Source organism: Mirounga angustirostris, unplaced genomic scaffold, assembly GCF_029215605.1.
Source record: "Mirounga angustirostris isolate CCGP_5_RB_7025 unplaced genomic scaffold, mMirAng1.0.hap1 SCAF_5, whole genome shotgun sequence".
Classification (NCBI taxonomy): domain Eukaryota; kingdom Metazoa; phylum Chordata; class Mammalia; order Carnivora; family Phocidae; genus Mirounga; species Mirounga angustirostris.
Window position 1 is genome coordinate 8,894,253 of NW_026991713.1, and position 26,947 is coordinate 8,921,199.

Sequence of the window (26,947 nt, forward strand, 5' to 3'; positions counted from 1 at the left end):
CTCTAGGGCATACATTTGGAAGTGAGATTGCTGATGGTTCAGTATAAACATCTTCAAATTTACTAGATAATGCCCAGTTGTTTTCCAAGTTCTAGTTGTCCCATGCCCTCACCCAGCCTTCATATTGTCACTTTTGGAAAAAGAAAAATTGCCAATCTATTGAGTGAGAATTGGTATAACATTTGTTCTAAAATGGTTTTTTTTAATAATTAAATGGAGCATATTTTCATATATGTATGGTTAATTCATGTTTCCTGATCTGTGAAATGTCTGTTCATGTCTTTTGGCCATTTTTCCATTTGGTTGCTTGTCCTTTTCTTAATTGATTTGTAGGAATTCTGTATCTAATCTGAAAGCTAAACATTTCATTTTATAAAGTTTTTCCAGTTTGTGACTTATCTTTTCACTCTGTAAGGAGTCTTTTGAATAATAGAAATTCTCAATTTTAATGAGGTAGAATTTTATTCTTTATGGATTGTACTTTTTGTATCCTGTTATTTTTAAAACTTCTTTCTTGTCTCAAGACCATATAGCCTACTTCTATTGAGGCTAAAATTTTCCTAGTTTTGCTTTCCACAGTTAAAATTTTAATGCCACTAGAATTGGTTTTTATGTGTGGTTGAAACAGGAGTCCTGTTTTACTGCTAAATGGATAACCAGCTGTCCCAGCATCATTAATTGAAAAGTTTGCTTTTTCTCCACTGAGCTGCAATGCTATTTATATTCTAAAGCAAGTTTACCCATATGTATGCATTTGTTTCTGGACTCTATTCTATTCCAAAAGTCATATGACTATCCCAGCACCACCAAATAGTTTTAATTACCCTACCTTTGTAATAATTCTTGGTGACTTTTCCCTCATCAGGAGTGTTTTTGTCTCTTTTTGGTCCTTTGCTTTCCCACATAAAACCTTGTCAAGTTCTTTGAAAAAAAAAATACCTATTAGTTTTGATTGGCACTGCCAATCTGTTACCAGACTGGGTCCTTGGACCCAGCAACGGTAGAAATGAGGCTGAACCCCAAATTTAAAAGCACAGGCAAGGCTTAATTGGGGCAACAGCTGCAGCTGAAGGGAAACAGCCACAACAAAGGAGCCAGAGCTGAACAATAGCCTGGGAAAGTTTTAAAGGACCTGAGACAGACGAGGAGTGACATCTAATCTTGTAGGGGTGGGACAGTACAGAGACTTGAGCGCACAGGCACGGTTGGCAGAACAAACTTCTTCATACGTTGTATGTTTCATTTGCATGTTAAGTCTCCATCTCTGGGTGTGATTTTTAGCATTATAATGGGGGGAAAGCCAGTGAAAAGTCAAATTTGGTGGCCAACGTGTCTTGGACTAGTTTCATCCGGTCTAGGCTTGCTCCCTGGCTGGTGCTTTGCTATTGAAGAAAAGTGGTAACAGCCAGCAGGGAGTGTCCCAGGTACAAAGGGACTTGTCCCTCAGGTCCCCTACTGTCTCAGATCTTTAAATCAATTTGGAGAAGTAACATCTTTATAACATCACATCATTCTCTTCATCTAAGTCTTCTTTAATATATTTTATAGTTTTTTCCACACAAATTTCCTATATCTCTTATCAGATATAGTCCTAGGTGTTTATGTATTTTTGTTGCTACCGTGATATTTTCTAAATTGCATTTTCTAACTGTTGGTGGTGAAAAAGAGTGGAATTAATTTTTGTATATTGATTTTGTAGCCAGCAATCTTGCTTAATTAACTCTCACTAATTTTCCTAAATTTTCTGTAGATTCTTCTGGTTTTTTTATGTTGAAAATCATATCATCTGTGAATGATGGCAAAATTGTTTCTTCATTTATAAACCATAGCCTTTGTATTGTTTTCTTACCACCCCATGTGAAGTAGAACCACTCAGTGTTGAATGAAAGTGTGATCGTGGGCTTCCTATACTTAGTCTGTATCTTAAGAGCATAATTTCAGCATTTTGCCATTAAGACGGGTTTGCTATATATTTTGCAGATCTCCATTCCTAATTCATTAACAGTTTTCTCATGAGTATATGTTGAATTTTCTCCATTTTTAGCATCTATATTAATGGTTACAGGTTTTTCTCCTTTGAGATATTAATTTGTAAAGTAGTTGATTTCCAAATATTAAAACCACCTTGAATTACTGGAATACGCTCAATTTGGCCATGCTATACTATCTTATGGATATGTTGCTGGCTTTGATTTGCTGATGTTTTGTTTACGAGTTTTGCTTCTACATCTAGGAGTGAAGTTAAATGGGATTATCTTTTCTAATATTCTCTTTGTCACATTTTGATACCAAGATTTCGCTAGACTCATAAAAACAGTTGGAAACATTTGCTCTTTTTTGAATATTCCAGTTTGTGTAGAATTGTTTGTAAGATGATGCCAAAATAGATAAGGTCTTCTGTAAGTTCACTCATGCTGACACCTGAAGGGCTGCAGGCAGGATAGGCAAATCTGCACCCAGAATATGTGCGTCCTTATATGGGCAAAGCCCTGCTCTCTTTATAGTGGAGAGGTCCAATATAACCAAGCTGACACCAGGTCACTGGAAAGTGGTACCAGGCTAGGGATGTAGCAGTAACCTCTACTCTTGACAGCTTAGGCATTCAACAGCTGGGTGGCCAGGTCACCTTGGTCAGGAGTTCTTGTCAGGGAGCCTGTGCATAGCCTCCATCCTGGCCACGTGGTCAAAGCCTATTGGACAGCCACTGGCGTGACCAAGGAAAGAGGATGATTGGCGGCCAGTAAACAGAGTGTCTTGCCCACCCGCTTTGTGAGAGCCTCTTCCACGGGGAATGTCCCATGGCGGGCATTTCTATGGGACATGAATATCTTCACATATACATCCCAAGAGGTCCATCCACACATTTCTTTGTTACCAGTCTTGTCACCTCTGCATCATCCCTGGGGTCATCTTCAGCCTACAGAAGACAAGCACGACAAAGCTCTTTGGTGACACTGGTGCCCTGTCACAGTACATTCTGAATGCCTAGGTGAAGCAAGTATCCTCCAGGACAATTAGTATGTGGCTGAGCCTGTTGTACATAATAGATCCCTCCCAGCAGTCCCCTCTTATGGAGTCTTGAAGCTTCCTTTCCAGGGTGCCAGAGAAGTACCTTTTGTTCTGAAGACCATTCTTGAGTCCTGTACACAGTGCTGTCTCACTCTCTGGCGCTCTCTTTCTCTCTCTCTCTCTTTTTTTCCAGTCCTGCTGAAATGTTAAGAGTCTTGGGAGGCTTTGCTGAACATTTGATTAAAAATGACACCCCACCACCACCATTGGCACTCCCTGAGCCTCGTCCCCACTCTGTCTCTTCAGTAGCACTAATCATCATCTGAAGCATGCATCTATTTGATTTAGGAAGAGACTAGTCTGATACGGGAGTTCCCCAGACCGCCCGCAGGTATCATAGTGAATCTGGCTCTGCTCTTTGCCACTTCTAGGTATATATTATGCTTTTCAAGCAGTTGCATACTGTTTTTCTATGTTGCTCATGAATTGGGTGCATTGTACTGGTGCCTTCCGTTTTGAGGGCAGTTGCTGTATGCTTTCACATTCCTCTGAAAGAGTCTTTATATCAATCATCAGAGCATTACAAAGCATGCTTTGAATTACGGAAGTGACTATAGAAATTTGAGAGGTTATCAACATAGCAACTGTGTATTATATGGTTGGTATTAAGAAATCCAATTATGTAATGTATGGTAATTAACATAACATAATGAAGTAAAATTTTTTAAAAAACGAAAAAAAAAAATCCAATTAAAACCTTTTTTAACTTAATTGGTCCCTCTTTTTTACTTCAAAAATATAGGAAAACGTGATTCACACATGAAAAACAGACCTAAAACTATTAAAGGCTTCCATTGAAATGAATGGAGCAAAATCACAATCATTTGCAGTAGAAGTCAATTAAATAATTAAAAGGCTGGCAGGATGTAACTACATTTAAAGTTGTCACCTTTTATTTGTCACACAGCCAAATTTTTTCATCGTTGTGATGATTAAAAGAAATATTAAGAGATACTGATTTTTGAATTATTTATGAATTTTAGGTCAAGAAACCATCCAGCCTAAATCCTTTTCTCCATTACTAACAAGTGTGTGTATTATAAAAGTGTCACATAACCCCTCCAACATTCCAAATTAAGAGAACCAAACTTAATCTAAAGTAAGTTGACAGGTTCTTCATCAAAATGACTGACTCCTCAGATAAATAAGTCCCAAGTGGATTTTATTTGAATGAAACAAATGACTGTATATCTTTTTCTAAAACTGAGTAAATTATTTGTGCTACAAAAATTTTCCGAATACCTACTATGTGCCAGCCATGGTGCTGTTTGATATTCAGTGATATACAAGATCCCAGCCTTTCTGTAGCTCCCAGCCCAGGGATCAAATCTAATCAGACAAGTGAGGTAAGTGTGAGGATAGGGAGAGGACAGGGAAGCCACAGGAGGGCACCTATCCCTGACTTCAGGTGTTAGGAGAGGCTTTCTGGAGAAAATGATGTCCAAACTGGAACCTGAAGGACAGGTAAAATGGCCAACACTTATATTGTGTGTGCTGATTGTATTTTCAAACATTTTAATTCATTTCATCCTCATGCCAATCTTATGAGATAGATGAGGAAAACCCAATGTGTTTAAATAACTTGCCCAAGGTCACAGAGCTAGAAGTGTCAGAGTTAGAATTTAGACCAAAATAATCTGATCCCAGAGCCTACACCAATGTATTTCAAACCTTTAGACTGTGATCAAGTCAGAAATGCCATGACCCAGTACACATGGACTCACACACACCTGCAACAGTAGTTTCACAAAACAATAGTTTTGGCAATGTACTCTGATCTATTCTGTTTTATTCTAGACAGTTTGGTTTTTTTTAAGTAGGCTCCACACCCAGCGTGGAGCCCACTGAGGGCCTGAAACACATGACCCTGAAATCAAGACCTGAGCTGAGATCAAGAGTCAGACGTTTAACTGCCTGAGCCTCCCAGATGGCCCCACAGTTTTACTTTTTAAAAAAATATTGGATGTGGGGCACCTGGGTGGCTCAGTCGTTAAGCGTCTGCCTTCCGCTCAGGTCATGATCCCAGGGTCCTGGGATGGAGCCCCGCATTGGGCTCCCTGCTCCGCGGGAAACCTGCTTCTCCCTCTCCCATTCTCCCTGCTTGTGTTCCCTCTCTCGCTGTGTCTTTCTCTGTCAAATAAATAAATAAATAAAATCTTAAAAAAAAATTGGATGTGACCCACAATTTGATTTCACAACCCACTAATGGGTTTGAAAAACAATTCACTACACTATTTTGCCCACTACGCAGAAGGAACCAGACCAAGTGAGGACAAAAGAAAAGAATATCTTAGGCAGAGTGAACACTGTATAAGAGCCCAGTGGTGTGGGGTAAGAGGAAGCTTTGCAGTTTGAACAACAACAGAAATGTAGCAGGGCTGGAGGATTAAGTGGATGGCAGGAGAGGTACCAGATGGAGCGAGAAAGATAAAGTTGTATCAGTAAAGGTGACCATGCAATTTATTGTTCAAACTAGGACACTTTTTTTTTAAAGGTTTTATTTATTTGAGCGAGAAAGCGTGAGCCGGGGGGAGGGCCGAGAGATACGGAGAAGCAGACTCCCTGCTGAGTGGGGAGCCTGACGCAGGGCTCTATTCCAGGACCTTGACCTGGATCATGACCCAAGCAGAAGGCAGACACTTAACTGACTGAGCCACTCAGGAGCCCCCAGACCAGGACACTTCTGAGGTGAAAGGCAGCATGATGAATAATTACACAGGATCACAGATGTAAAGCTGGAGTCCCTAGGCAAAGTGACATTGCTGTGGTCTGGGTGCTTGTGCCCCGCTCCCCAAATTCATATGCTGAAAACTTAATGCCCGAGGTGATGGTATTAGGAGGTGGGGCCTTTGGGAGGTGATTGGGTCATGAGGATTGAGCCCTCATGAATGGAATTAGTGATTTATAAGAGACCCCACAGAGCTGCCTAGCCCTTTCCAGCATGTCAGGCCACAGTAAGAAGTTGGCAGTCTGCTACTGAGAAGACAGCCTTCACCAGAACCTGACTGTGCTGGTGCCCTGATCTTGGACTTCAACCTCCAGAACTGTGAGAAATAAATTTCTGTTGTTTATAAGCTGCCCAGTCTGTGGTATTTTGTTATTCCAACCCTAACAGACTTAAGACCGACGTGTGTGCCTTGTCTCCTGATGAACGATGCTGAGGGGTGTCAGGTGTGTCTGAATAACAATGGGGAGCCTCTGAAGTGTTTTAAGCAAGGACATGATATAATCTTGCTTTAGGAAGGCGGCTGTGGAGGTAGTGTAAAGAAAAGATTGGAGGAGGCAAGTTAGAAAGAGCAGTCAGGTCAAAATAGAATTAGAGACTTCAGACATTCCTAAAATGCAACTCTAGTCAGGTCACAACTCTGAGAAGCTCCCCTAGGATGAAGTCCTAACACCTTAGCATGGCAGATAAGCTCCTGGTTTTCTCTCCAGCTTTACCTGTCACCTCCCCCCTCCCCTTCACATGTGATGGTCTAGCTATGTGCTGAACTACTTGCCCTAAACGCTGTGTTGTCTCCAGTGCTTTGCATATGTCCTTCCTTGGCTGGGAAGCCCCGCCCCTTGCGTGTGAATTCATGTATGTGAATCCTTAAGATTCAGCTAAGATGTTGTTTCTTCCTGGAAGCCTTTCCTGACACACCAAAGTCAGGGGTTACTACTCTTCCTCTGGATTCTCATGGCACTCTGCATGCTCCAGATCCACTGCCGATTTTCTCTTGTAATTGCCTGGTATTCCTCCCTGCTGTCAAACCAGCTAGACCATGATTTTTTAAATTTAGATATAATTGATGTATAACATTATATTAGTTTCAGGTGTACAGCATAAGGATTCAATATTTGTGTATATTGTGAAATGATCACCACAGTAAGTCTGGTTAATATCCATCACCAGTACATCGTCACAAATTTTTTTCTTGGGCAAAGAATACAATGATGACCCTCAAGATTTACTCTGTTGGCAACTTTAAAATATACAATACAGTGTTATTAACTAACAGCCCCCATGCCATACATTACATCCTCTTGACTGACTTATTTTATAGCTGAGAGTTTGTACTTTTTAATCCCCTTCATCCATCTTGCCCACCCCCTACCCCCTACCTCTGGCAACTGTCAATCTGTTCTCTATATCCATGAGCTTGTTTTGCTTGGTTGGTTGGTTGGCTGGTTGGCTTTGTTTTGTTTTTTAGATTCTACATATAAGTGAGATCATATGGAATTTGTCTTTCCCTGTCTGACTTATTTCACTTAGTGTAATGTACTCAAGTTCCATCCATGTTGCAAATGGCAATATTTCCTTCTTTTTTATGGCTAAATAATCCTGTGTGTGTGTGTGTCCTATTTTCTGTATCCATTCATCCATCAATGGACATTTAGATTAGATTGCTTCCATATCGTAGCTATTGTAAATAATGCTGCAATGAACATGGAGGTGCAGATATCTTTTCGAGTTAGTGTTTTCATTCTCTTCAGTTAAATACCTAGACGTGGAATTGCTGGATCATACAGTATTTCTGTTTTTAATTTTTTGAGAAACCCCCACACTGTTTTCCACAGTGCGATCACCAACTTACATTCCCACGCACAGTGCACAAGATCCCTTTTTCTCCACATCTCCACCAATGCTTGTTATTTCCTATCTTTTGCTTTTGTTGTCTTTGCTTTTAGTGTCAAATTAAAAAAATCCTCACCAAGACTGATGTCACAGAGCTTGCCACCTATGTTCCCTTTAGGAGTGTCATGGCTTCAGGTCTTACCTTGAAATCTTTGAGCCATTTTGAGTTGATTTGTGTGTATGGTGGAAGATAGTGGTCCAGCTTCATTCTTTTGCATGTGGTGGCTGTCCAGTCTTCCCAGCACCATTTCCTGAAAAGACTGTCCTTTCCCCATTGTACATTCTTGGTTGCTTTGTAGTAAATTAGTTGACCATTATATGAGTGGGTTTATTTCTGGGCTCTCTATTCTGTTCCATTGATTTGACTATGATTTCTTTTTGAGAGAAGGTCTGTGTCTTGTTCATCATTTTATTCTCCACCTCTAAACCAGTGTTTAGCACATAGTAAGAATCAACTAAATACTTGTTGGCTAAATAAGTGTCATTTGAAGTGCCCTTAAATTGAAGACAGTCATCCTCATAGTGCTCCTTCTGTATTTTTTACATATACTTTAAAAGTGTCTTCAGAGAAGAGTTATCATAGTTTCATAAAAGAAGAGCAGCATGAGCAGCACATGGGTGTACTCCAAGTTCACCGATGAGGTTCACTACCAGCAGAGTCGGCTTTTGAAATTTTGTAGAATTTTCGTCATCCCTGGTTGGCACTTGATTGTTAAATTAGCCAAAGGAGAGTCTGTTTAAAAGGAGGAAGTGCTCAAAACACATACAATTTGAAATCATGTTCAAGGATATAAAGAGGGAACACCCATGAGCACTGGTGTTGGTCCAGCTATTATTTATTTAGCTTTTCCTTTCATATCACTTCAAGTCTGGTCTGAAACCAGGATCTGTCTCTGGTGTGGCAAGAGCCCAGAGTGTGGGCGTATGGGTGATTTCTCCTCAGTTTCTGGATGGTGTTACTCAAGGTAGTGGGTTATAGAGGGAGGAAAGTCTGGAAGGCAGAGAGAGCTGAGCAGCTCTTTGTGGGGAAGAGGTGGGGAGGCAAGACCAAGGGCTTTCTGGGAGATGGAAGAGCCCTCTCAAAGGCAGAGATGGGTCTTATTCATCCGTGAGTCATCGGCATGATATTTTCAAGCTATGACCTCCAGTGTGCCAAAAGGGGTAGCTATATTTTTCTACAATTCAAGATAATCTTAAATTTCCTGATGACAGAAAAAATAAGCTTATTTTGTTTTCTCAGTCATTTCCCATTTAAACTCAGTCAACTCAGGATTTTCTCCTTCCTCCTCTTGAGGATGGCATCCAAGTTTAGGGACCACCTTAGCATCATGACTTTGGGGATGGGCATCTCTTCATACTGGCTTCTGCTGAGAGGAAACAGCCCACTGTTCTCTAATTGTCTACATCTCTTTCTGCCAGAGTCCACTAGTATCTTAATAGCACTGCGCTGGTATGAAGTTGGGAGACTGTGCCTTCAGCATCCTCTCTGTCCCACTAGTGAGATCCTCTCACTTCTGCCACTCCCTCTCTCCGCTGATTCTGCAGCCTTCAGGCACTGCTGGATGCTCTCCCACACCTCTTGCACATAGTAGGGGCCTCTGAATGACTACCCGAGATGCTCTGTTCCCAGACCTACCTACCCGTGTTACTGTTCGGCTGCTTCCATTCTGTGCCACTGGCATGAGGTAAAGACAGGTGGGGGAATTCTAAATGTCACTCACTTTTCCAGGCTCCACTTGGGGAACAAGCAGAAATCCTCTTCACCCTCAGAATGAAAGCAGCATGAGGGAAAGAATGTTTTTTCTATTCTCTTCCCTGCTGAATGTTCAGGGCCTAGTAGGATGGCTAGCCAACAATAAGTGCTCAAGAAATACTTGGTGGATAGAGGGATGACTGGCCTCTCCCTGGTCTCCCCAACTCCCACGACTGGGCCCTGGACAGGCTCAGGGCACAAGACCTCCTTGCCAGTATCTAACTCTTGCTTCTTCTGTTTGTCTCCTCCCTCAGAGGATCTTTTGTCTGAGGTGGATGCTTAGAGGGGTAGGACAGGGAGACACAGGCAGAAGCAATATTCTCCCCAAACTCCCTCTGTGACAAGTTAATCTGGCTTTTGTTTTTAATCTAAGTCTTCATCTCTGACCCATCAAGACTGTTCTTCTTGGGCAGCAGTAGCTTGTATTTAGGTGACTGTGCTTGGCGAAGGGCCTTGGGGATTCAGTTTGTGGGGAGGGAGACTCTGTTAGTTCTTCATCCATCATCCTTTTACCTTTGTGGTCCCAGTTCCTAGCACAGTGCCTGGCACAGAGTGGGTTCTCAGTTCATCTTTACTGAATGGAATATTGGATGAGTCAGAAATTGGTGAGATATTGAAGAGAAAAGAGTGGAAGTTTGGTGGGGGGTCGTCAGGGTAAAGATGGAATGAGATCTGGAAGGAATGCTCAGTATTGTCGATTCTTTGTTGAAACAGAATTCTACTCAACAAAGCTACATGATTTGTTCATTTTAATACTAATAAGGAGTGTTGCTATAATTCTTACTGATTGTAATGCTAGGTGTTCCCTAGACCCCAACTTAGTAAACTAACTCTAAATTTGAGCCAAAACCCAGAGACTGTCCACCCTTTTATAGCATAAACTGAAAGCTATCAACAACTAGGTATTGGTGGCTAAACAGGGGTAAAATTCTAGAAGGGAAGATTGAGAAATTCGGTTTTAATACAGTAGGTACTTACGAGTTTCTGTCATGTGTCAGGCACTAGTGATAGGCACGAGGGTACGGCCGTGAGCAGGGCGTCCTTCTGTTCTGGTGAAGATAACCAGTAATAAGCAAAATACTACAGATTGTAACGCGTGCTATTAAGGAAACGTACAGGAGCTTCCGAGAGGTGATGGAAGCATGTATGCGTTAGTTAGGGTAGTCAGAGAAAGCCCCTATACGGAGATGGTGTGCTCTGAGATAAGGATGAAGAGGCCTGGAAGGACTATTCCAAGCAGAGGGAACAGCAAGTTCAAAGGCCCAGGGGCAGGAAGAAGAGGTCAGCTTGCTCCTAGAATTGCAAGCAATGGGGGGAAGGTGGTATGAGTGGAATCAGACAAGAGTAGGCAGGAGCCATGTCACACAGGACTGTGCAGTCATAGGGAAGGGTTTCAGACTGAATTGTGAGCACAGTGGAAAGCTCTGAAGCACAGGAATGCTATCATCTGATTTGTATTTACTTAAATATAAACTAGGGGAGAATGCATTATGGGGGGAGACAGAAGCAGAAAAATGAATGAAAAATGTAGGCAGACTGTCCCAAGTGACCATGACTGGGGGCAGGGGCAGTGGCTATGGAGAAAGGTGTATAGAGCGGAGATTCGTTTTGGAGTTCAGCCCTCAGGACTCCTGATGACTGGTGGTTGGAATGAGGACAAGGGTGGAAATGAGGATGAGCCCTAGTGTTCTGCCTTTGGGAAGTAGTGTGTGATGGTGTTACTGAGAAGGGAAAGACAGTGGGGAGAGAACGGGTTTGGGGGATATGTTAAGGGCTGTGGTTTGGAGATGTTATGTTTGAGTTACCTGTGAGATATCCATCTAAATCCCTGTATTCTGGAAAGACTGAATATCAGTACACTAAAGTAACTAAATTGGAACTTAGATGATTGTTTTTCCTACTTCTTGAATCAGTCTCTCTTTCCTTGAGACACTTAATTTTTTAAAAATTCTAACTGTGCTTTCAGGATGCTGGTCATATGTCTGCTCTGCATTTCAGAGGTCTGAGCATTCCATTACTATAAAAACAAAAGGCACCACAAACCTCGAATGTAGGTCATCACCAGACATGCCCAATTCCTTAATACAATTCTGAGAGCAATCTAGCAGTTCATCTCTTTGCCCTTGTTACTGATTTCAGTCCAGCATGCCCAACATGTTCAAACCACAGCTTCACCTTCCCTGAAGTTTGCAGTTTTCACAAAATGTAAATAGTGGTACTTGACTTTTCCTCTGCATATTGCTGTCCTCCATACAACAGAGTATGGATGCTTTAGAGGACTGGGCGAAGTAGACAATGAATGCCCTACTTCCTGATGGGTTGATGAGACTCCTGCAAATGTCCTTTTCCCCTTTTGAAAGATTTTATAGTGTGTGCGTGCATGCACATGTGTGTGCACATTTGTGTGCGTGAGAGAGACAGAGAGAGCTGGTAGCACCACTGCACCACAAAGGTGTTCTGGAAGTGCCTCAGAGTTGGACCGCAGGTGTTTCTTTTATACTTTGGATTAGCATGCAGCGTGGCCTTGAGACAAGATAAGCACAGGGCTACAGCAGTTACAAATCTTGATAGCTTTGTGTGGTTCATGCCAAGGTCAAAGACTTTGAATAAATATAGATCAAAAGGGCGTTTTGCTTCCTTGCAAGTATTTGATTCATTTAATTTAGAAAAGAAAAACCCAGAAAGGAGTACTTAATGCTTTGCTGATGATAGTTACCAGTTCTTTGCTTAACTTGGAAAAACTTAATTATTCAGAAATATTCAATCACTAATTGTGACAGTTCTATGACAATCATATCTTAATTGTCATCTCTATCCCTACTTTGGGGGCTCTTGTCATCTGTCACCTGCACTATTAGGATACCTTTGTCAGTGATCTTTGTGCCTGAGCCTCACTCCTATCAGTCACATAATCTTCACAGAGATCTAACACACAAATCTTCAAAACAGCCTCTAATGGCTTTTCCTTATCTACAGATAAAAACTATACTCCTGACTTCTTACATTTTCAGTAGTGTGGTGGACTAGACGCTATGAAGAGCCTCCTGCCATGGGGGAAAAAAAACCCAACAACCTAGATTCTGGATAAAAGATACCTTTTAATACATTTTTGGGTTCGTGGGAACTAAAGGAAATCTCGAAGGGCAAAATAGAACAAAAACCGTGCTGTGTAAACCTGAGACCTGGAACCTCTTTGGAGCAGGGAGCCGTTGAGTGTGAAGGACTCTAAAGGCAGGCTTCCCTGAAGGCAAACGCTGACATCAGCAGCCCGGAGACGGCATCCCTGAGCCGGCAGCGGGGAAGAAGTGGAGCCTCAGACTTGACCTTCAGTGGAGCACTCAAGGGGGCTGCCCTGGCTTCAGGTGTGTAGTCCCAGCTCTTGACAAAAATACAGATCCTTTCTAGAGGCCCCACTGAGACCCAAGACTCTTACAGATTAACCTCAACCAAACATGATCTCACAATCCGTGATTGCGAGAAACACATGGAATAAGCCTGCATGCCTGAGAGTCTACAAAGATGCACAAAGATTTAGCCTCCAAGGATTTCAGGTATGAACTATTAGCTACACAATATTAGCTGGCTATGAAATGTTTAATGAAAAAAAAAAGGATAGAATCAGTGAGGGACAGATGACTAGATAAATTTGGAAAATAACCAAATAAAACTTTCAGAAAGGAAAAATAAAATTCTTTGAAAGTAAAAACTCAGTGGATGTGGATGGATTCAACACTAGATTTGATAAAACTGAAGTGAGAATTAGTGAATTGGAATGTGTATCCGAAGAAATTCCCCAGAATGCAGCAAAGAGGCCAAGAAGGTAGAAAATATTTTTTAAAAGCTGAAATACAAATGATAGATGAAGTTTAATATGGCCAATTGGAGGCAATATTTGATGAGATAATAGGAGATCATTTTTCTAGAACTATTGAAAGGCATGCATTCAAAGATACAGGGGGCATAATATATACAAACAGGATAAATAACTACAAAAATTTGCAAACTCACATGTTATAATGAATGTCTACAACACCAGAGATAGAGAGAAAGGCAGATTATCCATCAAAGAATAGCATACTTCTCAACAGCAACATTAGAAGCCAAGAAGACAGGGAATATCATCTGCTTTCTCAGGGACGATATCTGCCAAACTAAAGTGGGTAGTCATTTAAGAACAAGAGTGAAATTAAGATATTTTCCAAGAAAAGATGCTCCAAATAAACAAAACTGAGTTTATCACCACAGATGCTCAGTAAAGGAACTCGTAAACATTTATTTCAGGAAGAAGAAAATATTCCAGAAGGAAGGTCTGAAGTGCGAGAAGGAATAGTGAACAAAGAAATTGGTAGGAACACCTGGGTGGCTTGGTCTGTTGAGCACCCAACTCTTGATTTGGGCTCGGATCTTGATCTCAGGGTTGTGAGATCAAGCCCTGCCTGCTTTGGGCTCAGAGTTGGGCGTGGAGTCTGCTTGGGATTCTCTCTTTCCCGCTCCCTCTGCCCCTCACCCCCAAAAAGAAACTGGTAAATATGTACGTCAATCTAAACAAATGTAGTCTTTTAAAAATTAATTATAACATCTAATTTGTGGTATTAGAAAAAGAACTAAAATGCTAGTTTTATGGCGATAACATGCAACTGAGAGAGGGTAAGTTAAGAGTTACAGGTTCTAAAGTCTCTGAATAATAATTCAGGAGTTAGGTTACTCTATTAACTTTAGACTCTGCCAGGCTACATATGTGTATTAGAACATTCAATGGAACTCTCTCTGACTCTCTTTTGCTTCAGGTGCTAATAATAAAATAGATACCTGATATCCAATCCATGTGTGAAGATTTTTTAAAAAATGGATGAAAACCTGCTCTGTAACTCTTCAGCCCCGCCCTCACCACACACACACACACACACACACAGAAAGAGAGAGTTTGGAAGATTTAAGGGGACAGTGTGGTGGCACAGGAAGAATCTGGTGAGGAGACTTCTGGGGAGGACGGCTGTTGCCAGGCTTTGAGGCTGCACCCAAACCGCCTCTGGGGGAGCGGGAACCCTTGCTGCTTACACCCAGCCCCAGTGAGAGAGGCTTTGACATCTGCTCCCCGGAATTGGAGGACCAGTGCCCGACTCATGCCAGAGATCATAGTCAGGATCCGACTCTGGCCTGGCAGAGACACAAGCTGCCCTGTAGCGTTGGAGGTGAGGCCACAAGGGCCTGGCCTGTGCCTCGCTGTCTGCAGTTATCACTCACACAGGGCCTGCAGTGGTCTCCTCGCTTGGGACCTCCCCTCTCCCTGATTCCCCCTTGGCCTTTCTTCACTTAAAAGCCAAAGTGATTTTATTAAAAAGAAGTCATATCATTCCTTTGCTTAAAAACCCTCCAGGGACTTGTCGACTCGCGGAAGAGTAGCTCTGATCTAGCTCCCAGCTTCCTTCCTGACTTCCCCTCTTGTCCCTTCTCCTCCTTGCTCATTCTGCCATGTCCATCTTAGACCCCTGGCTGTTCCGGGGTCGGCCGGGTGCCCTCTTGCCTCTGGGACCTGCAGTGACTCTTCCTTCCGACTGGAACACTGCCCCCCTCTACCTGCCTTTCTCGCCTACCTCCTTCAGCTTTCTGCTCAAGCACCACCTTCACAGTGAGACCTCCCGCCCACCCCCCACTGGCCTGCTCATCCCCTGGCCCTCCCTATGCCCCCAACCACTTCATTGTCCTCCACAGAATTCATCACTGTCTGACGTACTGCGCATGAATCTTTGGTTGTTAACAACGTTTTCCCCTGTAACGCACGTTGTAACTGTGCTCCAGGGCAAAGACTTTGTGATTTTGTTCACGGTTGTATTTTTAGTTCTTAGGAGGGTGTGTGCCACACTGCCTAATAAATATCTTCTGAACGAGAGAGTGTATGAAATGAAGGGGAGCAGAGGGAGGGAGGAGGGACTAATCGAGCTGAAATGACACAGAGACGTCCTGTGACATAGGACTGAAAAATGATCATTGGAATTAGCAGTGAAAAGGTCAGTGGTCCTCAGAGAGGACAGCTTCAGTCGAGGAGGAGGAATGGAAGCCGGATTGTGGTGGTCTGAGGAGGAGAACAGGAAAGAGGGAAGTGAATTCAAAGGGGGAAACATTTGTTTTTCAGTGTGTTTGAGGGAGGGGAACAGGAGACAGAGAGACCCAGAGAAGTATTTAAAATAAAAAAGATGAGGCACCTCTGTGAGCTGAGAGGAGAAAGCTAACAAAAAAAGGAGTTGAAGATTAGGAGAGGAGGTGACTTGGGTGGCGTTTCAGTGACACAGATGGCAGGACAGGCCTGAACAGTCATAGGAAGGGTTTTTTACCCTCAAGACTGAAGGGAAGGGAGCGAGGAGTAGTTGTGAATTGTAGCTCACTTGGCTGGCAGGAAGATGAGAAGCTGAAACAAATCCATTGAAAAGCCTCTCTTTTCTTGAGGAATAGGGAAGATCATCTACTAAAAACGAGAGAGAAAAGGTCTGATTGACAAGGGTGCTTGAGGAGAGCAGTGAAGGTTTGGAATTGTCTTTGAGAGAAATGGGAGAGTAAAGGACAAGCAAAAGGACTCATGGACAGTCCTGAAGACCCATGGGGCTTGGAGACCATGAACTTACAGTTGTGAATTTTCCCCAGGAGCAGTCAGTCACCCGGTGTTACAGGATTTTTTGTCCTCTTAGTGCCCGCAGCTCTTGGTCGCGCCACTTTGAAGAATGAAGGGGTAGACCAGATGAAGAATGGTAGGCAGCGAAGTTTATTGAGCAATAGTACAAAGCTCCCAGAGAGGGAGGGGGGCCCAAGAGGGTTGCCCTTGGAGTTTCTAAAGTTTAGGGCTTTTATGAGCTCTCTTACAGAACTATCTTAAGCAACCAGGCTGTGCTCAGTCATTCCCATCAGGGCTTTGGTCACGTATCTGTCTACCTATTAGGTTTATGTCTACACGCTGATGGTCTTTTTTGGCTGATATCTGGGGGCTTAGGTCTTAACTGCCCCTTGCCTGTGATGGTGACAAATGCTTTGTGGTTAATTGTCTTTTTTTAGGACGTTTTGCAGAAGTCACTTCTGCAAAGGCTGCAAAGCAGAATGTGAGGGCGGGTCCTGTCTAAGCTGCAGAACAGGATGTCAGCGCTGTTTTACCTTAGCTGTCCTGACTCCAAATTTTCTTGTTGGGGACCCTGACCCTGACTACCTAACTGTCCAACTGACTCCTAACACTCGGAGAGGAGAGGAAGAAGGAAGTCAAATGTGTGCCAGGCCCAAGGTGCTAGATGCAAACATTGAAAGTCACGTGGGGATGGTGCAGCAGGGAGGTGGTTGGACCAGACCTGGATGTCCCACATTAGGGAATGGTGGTTAGGGGGCTCCTCGGGGTGTACTGAAGAATTCTCATATTCACTCCACACGAGAGCCAGCATTTGGATGCCTGCTTTTGAGCGGCTGTGGATGTGGCCATATTAGCCAAAGCAGTAGCCACAACCAAGAGATACGTGACTGAAACAGTGGCCAGACGATGAAGAGATAGACACTTGTCTCTTACTCCCCTTACTCTGCTCTGACACTGAATAGAGCTGAGCTCAGAGGAAGGAGCTTTGTCCCTTAAGTAGGTCAAAGTCAACCTCCAGATGAGGGAAGGGAAAGAGGAGTAAAAGCAGGCCAGGGAGGGAGAGCAGCCAGCACAAAAGCCCAGAGGTGTGATAGCACCAGGTGTGTGGGGACTCTTTCTAGTGATTCAGAATGGCTGACGTGTGTTGGGGTGGGTCACTAGAGACCAGAAGGAAGGTTGCACTCTGACTAGACATAGCGTTAGTGTGAAAACACTCCATCCACCCTATTGCCTCAACTCACGTCCAGATTTTCTTTCACTTTGATATCTGTGCTGTATTTTTTAATATTTCTTTGTACCTATCTTCCAGTTCCCAGTTTTATTTTCAACTGGAGTTAATCTGCTGTGTAAGTCACCAATTATTTTTTTAATTTCAGTTACTTATTTTTAAAATTTTTAGAAGTTCTACTTGGATTTTCTACTTGGTTTTGTTTATATAATCTCTTATTCCTTGCTCATATTTTCAAGCTTTTATTTCTTTAAACATATTAAGTATATCAATGATTATTTTATCCTCTGTGTTTTGTAATTGAAATGAATTACCATGTCGGAGGACTTTTCCGGCTTTTGAACTTTCAGGCACAGTGCATAGTACACGGTCCATCCTCAATATATTTGTTGCAAAAATGAATGAATGAAAATATGTGGAAGGTGCTGGAATAAAAAGCAAATGAAACATTAATAGGTAAATTACAGTATAGTGCTGTAAGCCATATTATAAAAATATAAGCAAAGAGCTCTAAGAGCAAGGACTATACACTCACTCTGCCTGGGAAAAAGAAATGGTATGTGTCCTCTTAGGTATTCAGGAAAGTATTTTCCAAAGGGGTGTATATTATATGACATAGGAAGTTGTAATAGGTGAGGGTTTTTTTTTTTTTCTTGGCTTATTGTGGTAAATCAAGCATTCATACTTCATGAGAAATAACACTTCATCTGAATTGACAATTTAAATGATATTCTCAGGTTTGTTGCAGTGTTGCAGACTTAGACATGACTTTTACGCCATATTGAAGTCAAGGGTAATTACTGTCTGTACATCTAATGAGGAAAATGTTTGAGAATGATAGGTCTTCATCTCATCATCATCTTTCTATAGAACATCAGTTCTCTTGGTCTCAAATACTTCCTACTAAGAACATTGGGCCCAAAGGACACATCATGCTTGTGGTCTACATAAACAGGAATTTCCAGCAGGGAAGGGAAAGTACCTGATGCGTGCTGATGCCCATCTGCTTCCAGTCAGGGCCATGGCTGGCTGGGAAAAGTCATTCCCTTGTTCAGACTGCTCCATAATAACTATACCCAGGACCCTGTCGCATTTACTGTGTGCCAGGTACTACTTAAAGCATTTTCTATGTTTAATTCATGTCAGAATTGGAACTCTGACCAATTTATCTTAATTTTTTATTCTCTTGGGGTGCCCCGTAGGGTTTTATTGGCATGCTAAGCCTTGGTCTGATGGTCACAAACACTTGTGCCTTCAGGCACCTGCTCATCTCCTTCATCCTGGAGTATGCTCTGTAAAGCAGGAGACCTTCACATGCCAGAGATTAGTTTCCATTTCAACCCTAACCTAAACAACAGGAAACGTGGCGATAGGTAATGATCACTAGCTTCCCAAGGACATGTTCAGCTTCAGTTTTTATAATGATAATCTATTAAGGGAAATTATCATTTTTATTGTTGGTGGAACCATAACTATGATATAAAATTTAATAATGAGCATTTGGTACCTATTTTATAATCCATTCACTATGATCCATTTTCATGGCCTGGAAGTCTTCAGCTGTCTACTTGAAGAGGTTGTTTTTTGTTTTTTGTTTTAAAGATTTTATTTGTTTATTTGAGAGAGTGAGAGCCAGAGAGCAGGAGTGGGGTGAGAGAGCACAAGCAGGGTGAAGGGCAGAGGGAGAAGTAGACTATCCACTGAGCAGGGAGCCCGATGTGGGGCTCGATCCCAGGACTCTGGGATCATGACTTGAGCCAAAGGCAGACACTTAACCAACTGAGCCACCCAGGCACCCCTTGAAGAGGTTTTTAAAGACCTTTAAATGGGTCCATATCTCTATTTTCTTATGAGAAGTTAAACCATTATCTCAAATTTATACTGAAAGAAGTAGTAAATATACATGCCATATTTCATAGCCATATTTTCCAAAATACTTTCTTTTTTTAAAATTTGGATGCAGTATATTCTGCAGTTAAATGTAACACGGATCAGAGGGAGATTATAGCTGTTCTAACTTACTATGATTATTTGGGGTTTCATACATATACTGTAAGAAAAATATATTAAGATTGTCATGTCAAACATGTTATTCAAGTTTCACATTCAGTATCCATTTTATTTATTTATTTATTTTAAAGATTTTATTTATTTATTTGATATATATTGAGAGAGCACAAGTAGGCAGAGAGGCAGACAGAGGGGCTGGCAGAGGCAGAGGAAGAAGCAGGCTCCCCGCTGAGCAGAGAGCCCGACGTGGGGCTCTATGCCAGGACCCTGGGATCATGACCTGAGCCGAAGGCAGACGCTTCACCAACTGACCCACCCAGGAGCCCCTCAGTATCCATTTTAAATTAGTGGCTTGTCTGTCTACTTTTAACCAGTATATTAATGAGCGATTCAAATCACCCCTCTATATTAATAATTTATAACTGTGGCGTCTTAGCAAAATGGACTTCTTATCGTCAGATCCTATTTCCTTTGATTAACATAATTGCAAAAGTAGAAGCTCCTTCGGTTACACATTTTTAAACTACAGAAAGACATATTTTGGCATCCATCTTTTGTCAGGTTTGCCAGCTCTCTGTTTTGTAGCTGTAATTGGATACAGTGTATCAGACCAACAGAATTGATCACAGCAATAGCTCTGCTGGAATTAACACCCATTATTAGATTCACCATATAATGGAATATAAAATAATATGCGGTGATTACAGTACCTGAAATAAGGCAGCGGAATTATTGGAAAATGAAAAAGAGTTACCAGTATAGAATGTTCCTACTGTAGGCAAAGTCTCTTAACTCCAGAATTAAATCCAATGTTCCCTTTCAAAAATGATTTCATCATCGTCTCCAAATGAGCAAAAACATTTTCAGTACCTTCAACAGCATAGCTCTTCTTTTTTGTCCTTAATCTCAAAGCATGGAGAGGTGTTGGGGTTTTGTTTGTTTGTTTGTTTTGTTTTTTTCCCCTTACTTCAGGCATTTTAGTGATAGTCTGTATTTAAATTTGCAGTTACACAGGAATAAGCTTCTTCCTGAAGATAGCTATCAAGAATAATCAAACCAGCTTTACAATGACTGATGTTTCAAGGTCCTATTTTGCATTAATCAAGTATATTGGCAGGTGGAAAGCACTGTAAAATAAAGAGAACTGGGTACAGTCTCATAATTTAATACTGAGCTTCTCATCCAGGAGTCTGCCAGATAGATACTTGAGAACAAAGCTCTTTGACATTCAGGTTTAAATTGAAAGAAAATGAGAAACCAGATAAAGCAAGCCAACCAAATTAATTCACTCTGTAGTCCTCTCTGTTTTTTAGTGGAATTCAGAGAAATTCTCTCCCAGAGAAAGTTGGGAAGCCCTCATGAAACAATTGTTTTAGTGTTTACAGAGTATACATTTATGTATTTTGTGTTCAACCACATAGAAATAATACTTATTGCTATTCTCCAGCAAATCCCCAGGAGTTCCCATGGGCTTCAGAAAATTTTCCATAAATGCTGTGCATTATTTATATGGATCCAAGAAAACATCTACCCCAAAGCCTTTCCTGGGAGGAGACAAATAGGTACAGATATATGGGCCAATTGTGTACTTAACTTGGTACTCCTCCACATGGCCCTGCATCTTTAAAAGTGGCACCAGGGACAAAAGGAGTGACCCCCAAGGTAAACTTCAGTCACTTCACAGTTAGGAACCACTAGAAGAATTGTCAGTGAAGAAGTACTAGGTACAGCTGATTCTACCACACTTTCAATTTCTTCTTCTATGCCCCTAGTAAAGAGAGCATTGATTTAGAATTCAAGAATCTGAGGTTCTACCCTTCCTGGTCCTGGAAGTCTCAGGTTCTTGTGTATATTGCAAAGGGACTGAATTAGGATGTCCCCCAAGACTTTTTTCTCAACAGTTGAGTTTATTTTGATGACTAGACCATCCATATAATAATTTGTTGAACTAGACCATCCATATAATGATTCATTTATCAAATGACTGTCACATACTCTGCTAGTCACTTATGGGTTGAGCAAGTTGGATACGATGTGTGCCCTGAAGAAGTTTGCAGTCTACTGGAGGTGATACATCTATAAACAAGAAATTATAATTGAGTCATAAACAAATTTGTTTACCGCTGTTACAGAGCTTAGAATAGTGCCTGTCACATCCTTGTACTTAATAAATATTTGTCAAATGTGACTAATATTTTAAATAATGAAATAAGTGAGAAAAATGAATATCCATATTGTATTATGCAAAAACAAAGAAAAGAGAGATTCATTTTAGCTTGGAGGATAAAGATTTCACAAAAGAGGTAGTATTTCAATTGAGTTTAGACAAATGAAACCATTTTTGATAGAGGAGAAGGGTAGGGATGAAGGATATTCTAGGCTGAGGGAGCAGCATGAGCAAAAATACAGAGATATGCAAATGTATGTCTACCTAATGGGCATCACCTTGGAAATTGGAAATCAGATATAAAGAGGGGGAAGAGCATTTCAGGCACAAAAACAGTATGGGTGAAAGCTTGTTAGAAAGAGGAAACATGGTAAATTTGAAGAACTGAAAGAAATTAAGCGTAGTAGGATCAGACTGTTTTAGGAAGAATTGCGCTACAAAATGAGGCAGCAAAGCAGAGGTGTGGTCTGTGGTGTCCCGTCCCCAGTGTCACAAAACTAAGAGACAATAGCTTTATAACCGGCCCAGCCCATCCAGTGGCTACTCAGCATCTATCCACACTCTTCTACATATATTGGAATGTCCAGGCAACAAATACATCTCTCACTGTTTGTCTGAATGAGGATCCTCTCCCCCAAATAATGAGGCACAAAGTCCCCAGCCTTCCAAGGTGCCTCACCCTCCCCTTCCTGAAACTTTCGGGAGTTCTGTGGTAGGAATTGATTTTTTTCACATTGGCTTCCCCTCTCCAGGTGTCTGGGGGTTTACTTCCTTACTCCATCAACTGTTCCTTTTCTAACAATTTGTTGACATCTCTCATCTTGTCTTCTCTCCTGTTGTCCTCTCTTCTCTCCTGTTCTGTTTGGCCTTCTAGGTTTATACCTCTTTGTTCCATTTCTGCCACTTCAGTGGGTTTTGGGGGAGGAAAGCTGATAAATGAATATATCTTGTAGCAGTGCAGTGAATGCCCCACCCCATAGTCTCTGGGCCTGCCTCTGAGGACCACTGCAGTCCCGGCGACTAGTTCCCATGTACCCCGAGAGTGCCCGTGTCTCCCAAGTCCTCTTCCAGAGCTTCCTCTGGAGCGCAGAGACTTGTTCAGCATAAGCGCGGGACAGCCTAGAAGTGACACAGATTTATTACTCATGGGGGCAACACTGAACCAGTGAAGGCAAGAGTCTCCTTCCCATTCCTGAAAGGACAGCTCTGCAGCACCCAGCTGGCTCGAACCTCATTTGCCCACAATAGTCATCTGGCCATTAATACACTTTATTGACTTTATCTCTTTTTTGTTTGACCTTTTGCACTCCTTCACTCGTGCTCTTGGGATCGCTGGCCAGATCAGCTACCTGCATCCAAGTCTGTTTCTCAGAGTCTGCTTTCGGGGTTTTCGGGGGAACCCAATCTGAACATGTTCAATTTACTGTATTATACAAATGTATTCTTTATGTTTACTCAGTTATTGAGAAACTACAATCTCTTAGACATTATGAAACTGAACTGGTAACTTGTATTATTAGTTATTTCTATGTGTTTATCTTACATATACTTTTGTATGTATATACATATGTATATGCAGGTATGTATATATATTCTACCTACCTACCCCTATAAAATCCACAGTTGATCTTATGTTCAATGACAGTAGGAACTGTGACTTGCATTTATGTATGGCTCCAGAGTCTAATACAGTCCAGTGCAAACAGTAGGTGCTCAGCAAGTGTTTCTTGATTGATTATTATTCCTTTCAACGTTCACATACAGTGTACATTATTATACACAAAATCAACATACAACATTTATATTAGATAATTTATAAATTATTAAATTTAACAAATATTTGCATACCTCCTACATGGAAAAGCATGGTGGAGGCTCTAAAGTCAGAATGAAGAAACTTAATATGATGTATTATCGGTTCAATAGAGTATATAATTAGTGAAAAAACTGAATTTACCAAAAAAATGAATTTACAGAAACTAATATTTACTATGCAGAGAAGGGAAGGATTAGGTAGACACGATTGGAAATAGTTTCCAGAAGTAGTTGAGATGCGCCTTGAGAAGTTGGTAGGGTTGAAATAGATAGAGAAGGGAGAGGGTATTCCAGTGTTGGTGTGCAGGGTAAGAAATCGATTGTAGTAAAGCTAAAGAACCATAGGGAATGAAGCTAAAGGGACCCTAATGAACATGGGATATGTGAGTGTGGAAGAGATGGCCTGACTGGAGGTTAGTTTCCTGTTGAGTAGCAATAGAAAATAAGCAATAGAATAATAATAATGGGAAAAGAAGAAATGGGTGAAGATGATCAAAAGGTACAAACTTCCAGTTATAAAATAAGCCCTGGGGATGTAATGTACAACATGGTGACTAAGGTTAACAATGCTGTGTTGTATACTTGAAAGTTGCTAAGGGAGTAGATCTTACAAGTTCTCATCACAAGAAAAAAATATATAACTGTGGTGGATGTTAATGAGACTTACTGTGGTGATCATTTTACAATATACACACATACCACATCACTATGTGGTACACATAATACAATGTTATATGTCAATTGTAGCTCAATTTTTAAAAAAGAAAATAAAAAAGTGAAGTTATTGAAAGTTGGAAGGCAGTAGAGGTTTCTAGATAATGTGTATATAAATGGAAGTCAAGTTGAAGGGTCTTCAGTGGATCCTTTGATGAAGAATTAAGCTGTTGTTCAGGGTCATGCTCTCCAGAAACTGGAAGGATTGGCTGGGAGAGTATTTGCAAGCTATAACTCTGCCACCTTCCACTTTGCATTTAGCAGCTAGCCAAACTCTGTGGTATGGCTGACACCCCCATGTAATACCTCCAGACCATGTAGAGCCAGATGCAAGTGGGTCAGACTTCCTTAACTCAGTAAAGGCCTTAGCAGGTATATTAGTTTTCTAGAGTGACTGTAACCAAAAAGAAAGGAAAAGGAAAAACGAATTTAAAAAAAAAGAAGCAGCAATGGAGGGCCTTTAAAACCCAAGGAATTTAGACTTTGTCACTGAAACAAGAGGGAGTTTTGAAGGATTTGTGAATATTAACTATAAATAAAGTAGTGGTTGGACTTCGGAGGATTTGTTTGACGTGTCACACAGGAAGAGGGGTGGAGCAAGGAGGCGGCGGAGGCCCCCAGCACAGCTTACTCTCTAGACTCTTCAGGCCTCTTCCACCTTCTAGTTAAGTAAACATTTTCCTCTGTCATCTACACCGCATTTAAAATCATTATTTTTGAATCTTGTCATGCTTTCTTCTTTAGATCATACTGTTCTATTCATTAAAAAGATTACAGTTTAGGAATGCCTGGGTGGCTCAGTAGGGTAAGCATCTGCCTTCAGCTCAGGCCATGATCCCAGAGTCCTGGGATCGAGCCCCACATCAGGCTCCCTGCTCATTAAGGAGTCTGCTTCTTCCTCTTCCTCTGCCCCTCCCCCCAGCTTGTTTTCTCTCTCTCTCTCTGTCTCAAATAAATAAAATCTTTTTTTTTTTTTTTAAGATTTTATTTATTTGTTTGAGAGAAAGAGACACAGCGAGAGAGGGAACACAAGCAGGGGGAGTGGGAGAGGTAGAAGCAGGCCCCCCGCGGAGCAGGGAGCCCGATGTGGGACTCGATCCCAGGACTCCGGGATCATGACCTGAGCCGAAGGCAGATGCTTAACTGACTGAGCCACCCAGGCGCCCTCAAATAAATAAAATCTTAAAAAGAAAAAAAGATTACCAGTTTAAAAAACAAAGTCTAGGGACACCTGGGTGGCTCTGTTGGTTAAGCATCTGCCTTTGGCTCAGGTCATGATCCCAGAGTCCTGGGATCGAGCCCCACATTAGGCTCCTTGCTCAGCGGAGCCTGCTTCTCCCTCTGCCTGCCGCTCCTCTGCTTGTGCTCTCTCCCTCTCTGACAAATAAATGAATTTTTTAAAACAAACAAACAAAGTCTAAGCAATTAGAAGACTGCGTTCTGTTCCTCCTGGACAGTTGGGAAAGAGGGGGGCTAGACTTCAGTCTGGTTTGTCTCATTGATTTTTTTTTTTTTTTTTGAGAGGGAGATAGAGAAAGAGAGAGCCGAACCTGAGTGGCTGGGGTGGGGTGGGGGGGGGGCAGAGGGAGAGAGAATCCCAAGCAGACTCCAAGCCCAGCCCAACACAGGGCTCGGATTGCACAACCCTGGGATCAGGACCTGAACCAAAATCAAGAGTCAGACACTTAACCTACTAAGCCACCCAGGCGCCCCGTCTCATTGAATTTTAAGATAACTTTTTCTTTTATAATTCTAAGCTTTTGTACTAAACATCAACATGATGGCTAGGGGCGCCTGGTTGGCTCAGTCACTAGAGCATGCAACTCTTGACCTCGGGGTCATGAGTGGGAGCCCCTTGTTGGGCGTAGAGATTACTTAAAAAAATAATAATAAATAATAAAGTAAAATGATGGCTCTACAGGTGAGTTTATACATCCCAGTTTTGATTTAGATTGAGTGTTCTTATGAGTATTTCCATCAGTAAGTCATTGTCATTCTGAATTATTTTACTTGACATATTGCTAAATTTTAAGATGATTCTGTTGCTGTAGAAAAATGCTTTTCCCCCATTTTTCTCAGATGTAAAATGGAAATCAATGGAGAAATCTTTGACTACGGTTCATTTTTAAGGAATGCTTTTATGTAAATATGGTGATGTACACATGTACTTGGGAATACTGTAAATCTAGCTTTCTACCAGGAATATATTAGTATTTTTAACAGACCCTTTTACCAACTAGATATAACTTGGTCATATGCAAATTAGAGATATTTTGGAAGTTACTTTCATCTACTGATTTGCTGTTTCTTTTAATTATTATTTAGTAAGCTATATTTGATTTAAAAAAAAAACAAAGGCATTACTTTTTCTTTATCCTTGTGCTTCGATTTGTCCTTTTCCTCAACAAGCATTTACTGAGCACATCCTAGGGACCGCGCTGTTAAGGGGCACAAACAAGACTCCTTCTAAGGTCTCTTCAGAGGCCTGTTCTCAGGTAGGGGCCAGACTGGGGAGAAATGATAATCCACAGGGCTCCTAACAGGGTGTGGGGAGGAAAGACAAAGAACAGGATAGGGCAAGGAAAGAAAAGGAAAGGATTGGGGCAGGAGAATGTGAAGCTTGAATTGAGTTTGAAAAGATGAGAAAGCTTGCAGCTGAGAGGGTTGGAAAGAACTGGACTTCCTGACAGAGGCAGTGAGGTCTGATGCTGTGGCCTCCCAGCAGCCCTTTTGCCCAGGCTGGCCTCCAACGGTAGGTGAAAAGGGGAGGGAAGGTTTTTAGAGTCAACGGAGATCTGTTTTTCTTTAATAACTCAGAGCCTGACAGTGATGGTGACGGCCTATAAACATACTTTGCGAGGTGGGTTATGATATGCATTGTGATATGTCAGCCCTTGATAGCAGATTACACAGTTCCTGTATCCTCTTCTCTTCTGGAAGCTTCAAATGATTTCGTCTTCCTTTTG

At 41.7% G+C, this 26,947-nt stretch overlaps 1 protein-coding gene and 1 long non-coding RNA gene across 2 annotated transcripts in view; one reads left to right on the top strand and one right to left on the bottom strand.

The window, feature by feature from the left end:
* LOC123843231 (uncharacterized) overlaps positions 1 to 16,162 on the bottom strand; it is a 30,896-nt gene extending 14,734 nt beyond the window's left edge. The window contains exons 1-2 of the long non-coding RNA XR_006790545.2: positions 16,061 to 16,162; positions 10,419 to 10,489 (exon numbers count right to left, since the gene is read on the bottom strand). This is a non-coding gene — a long non-coding RNA (uncharacterized LOC123843231). The remainder of the gene's footprint in view (positions 1 to 10,418; positions 10,490 to 16,060) is intronic.
* The window catches only part of ENTHD1 (ENTH domain containing 1), a 104,271-nt gene that overhangs the window by 63,790 nt on the left and 13,534 nt on the right, over positions 1 to 26,947 (top strand). The gene's annotated exons all lie outside the window — the stretch shown is intronic.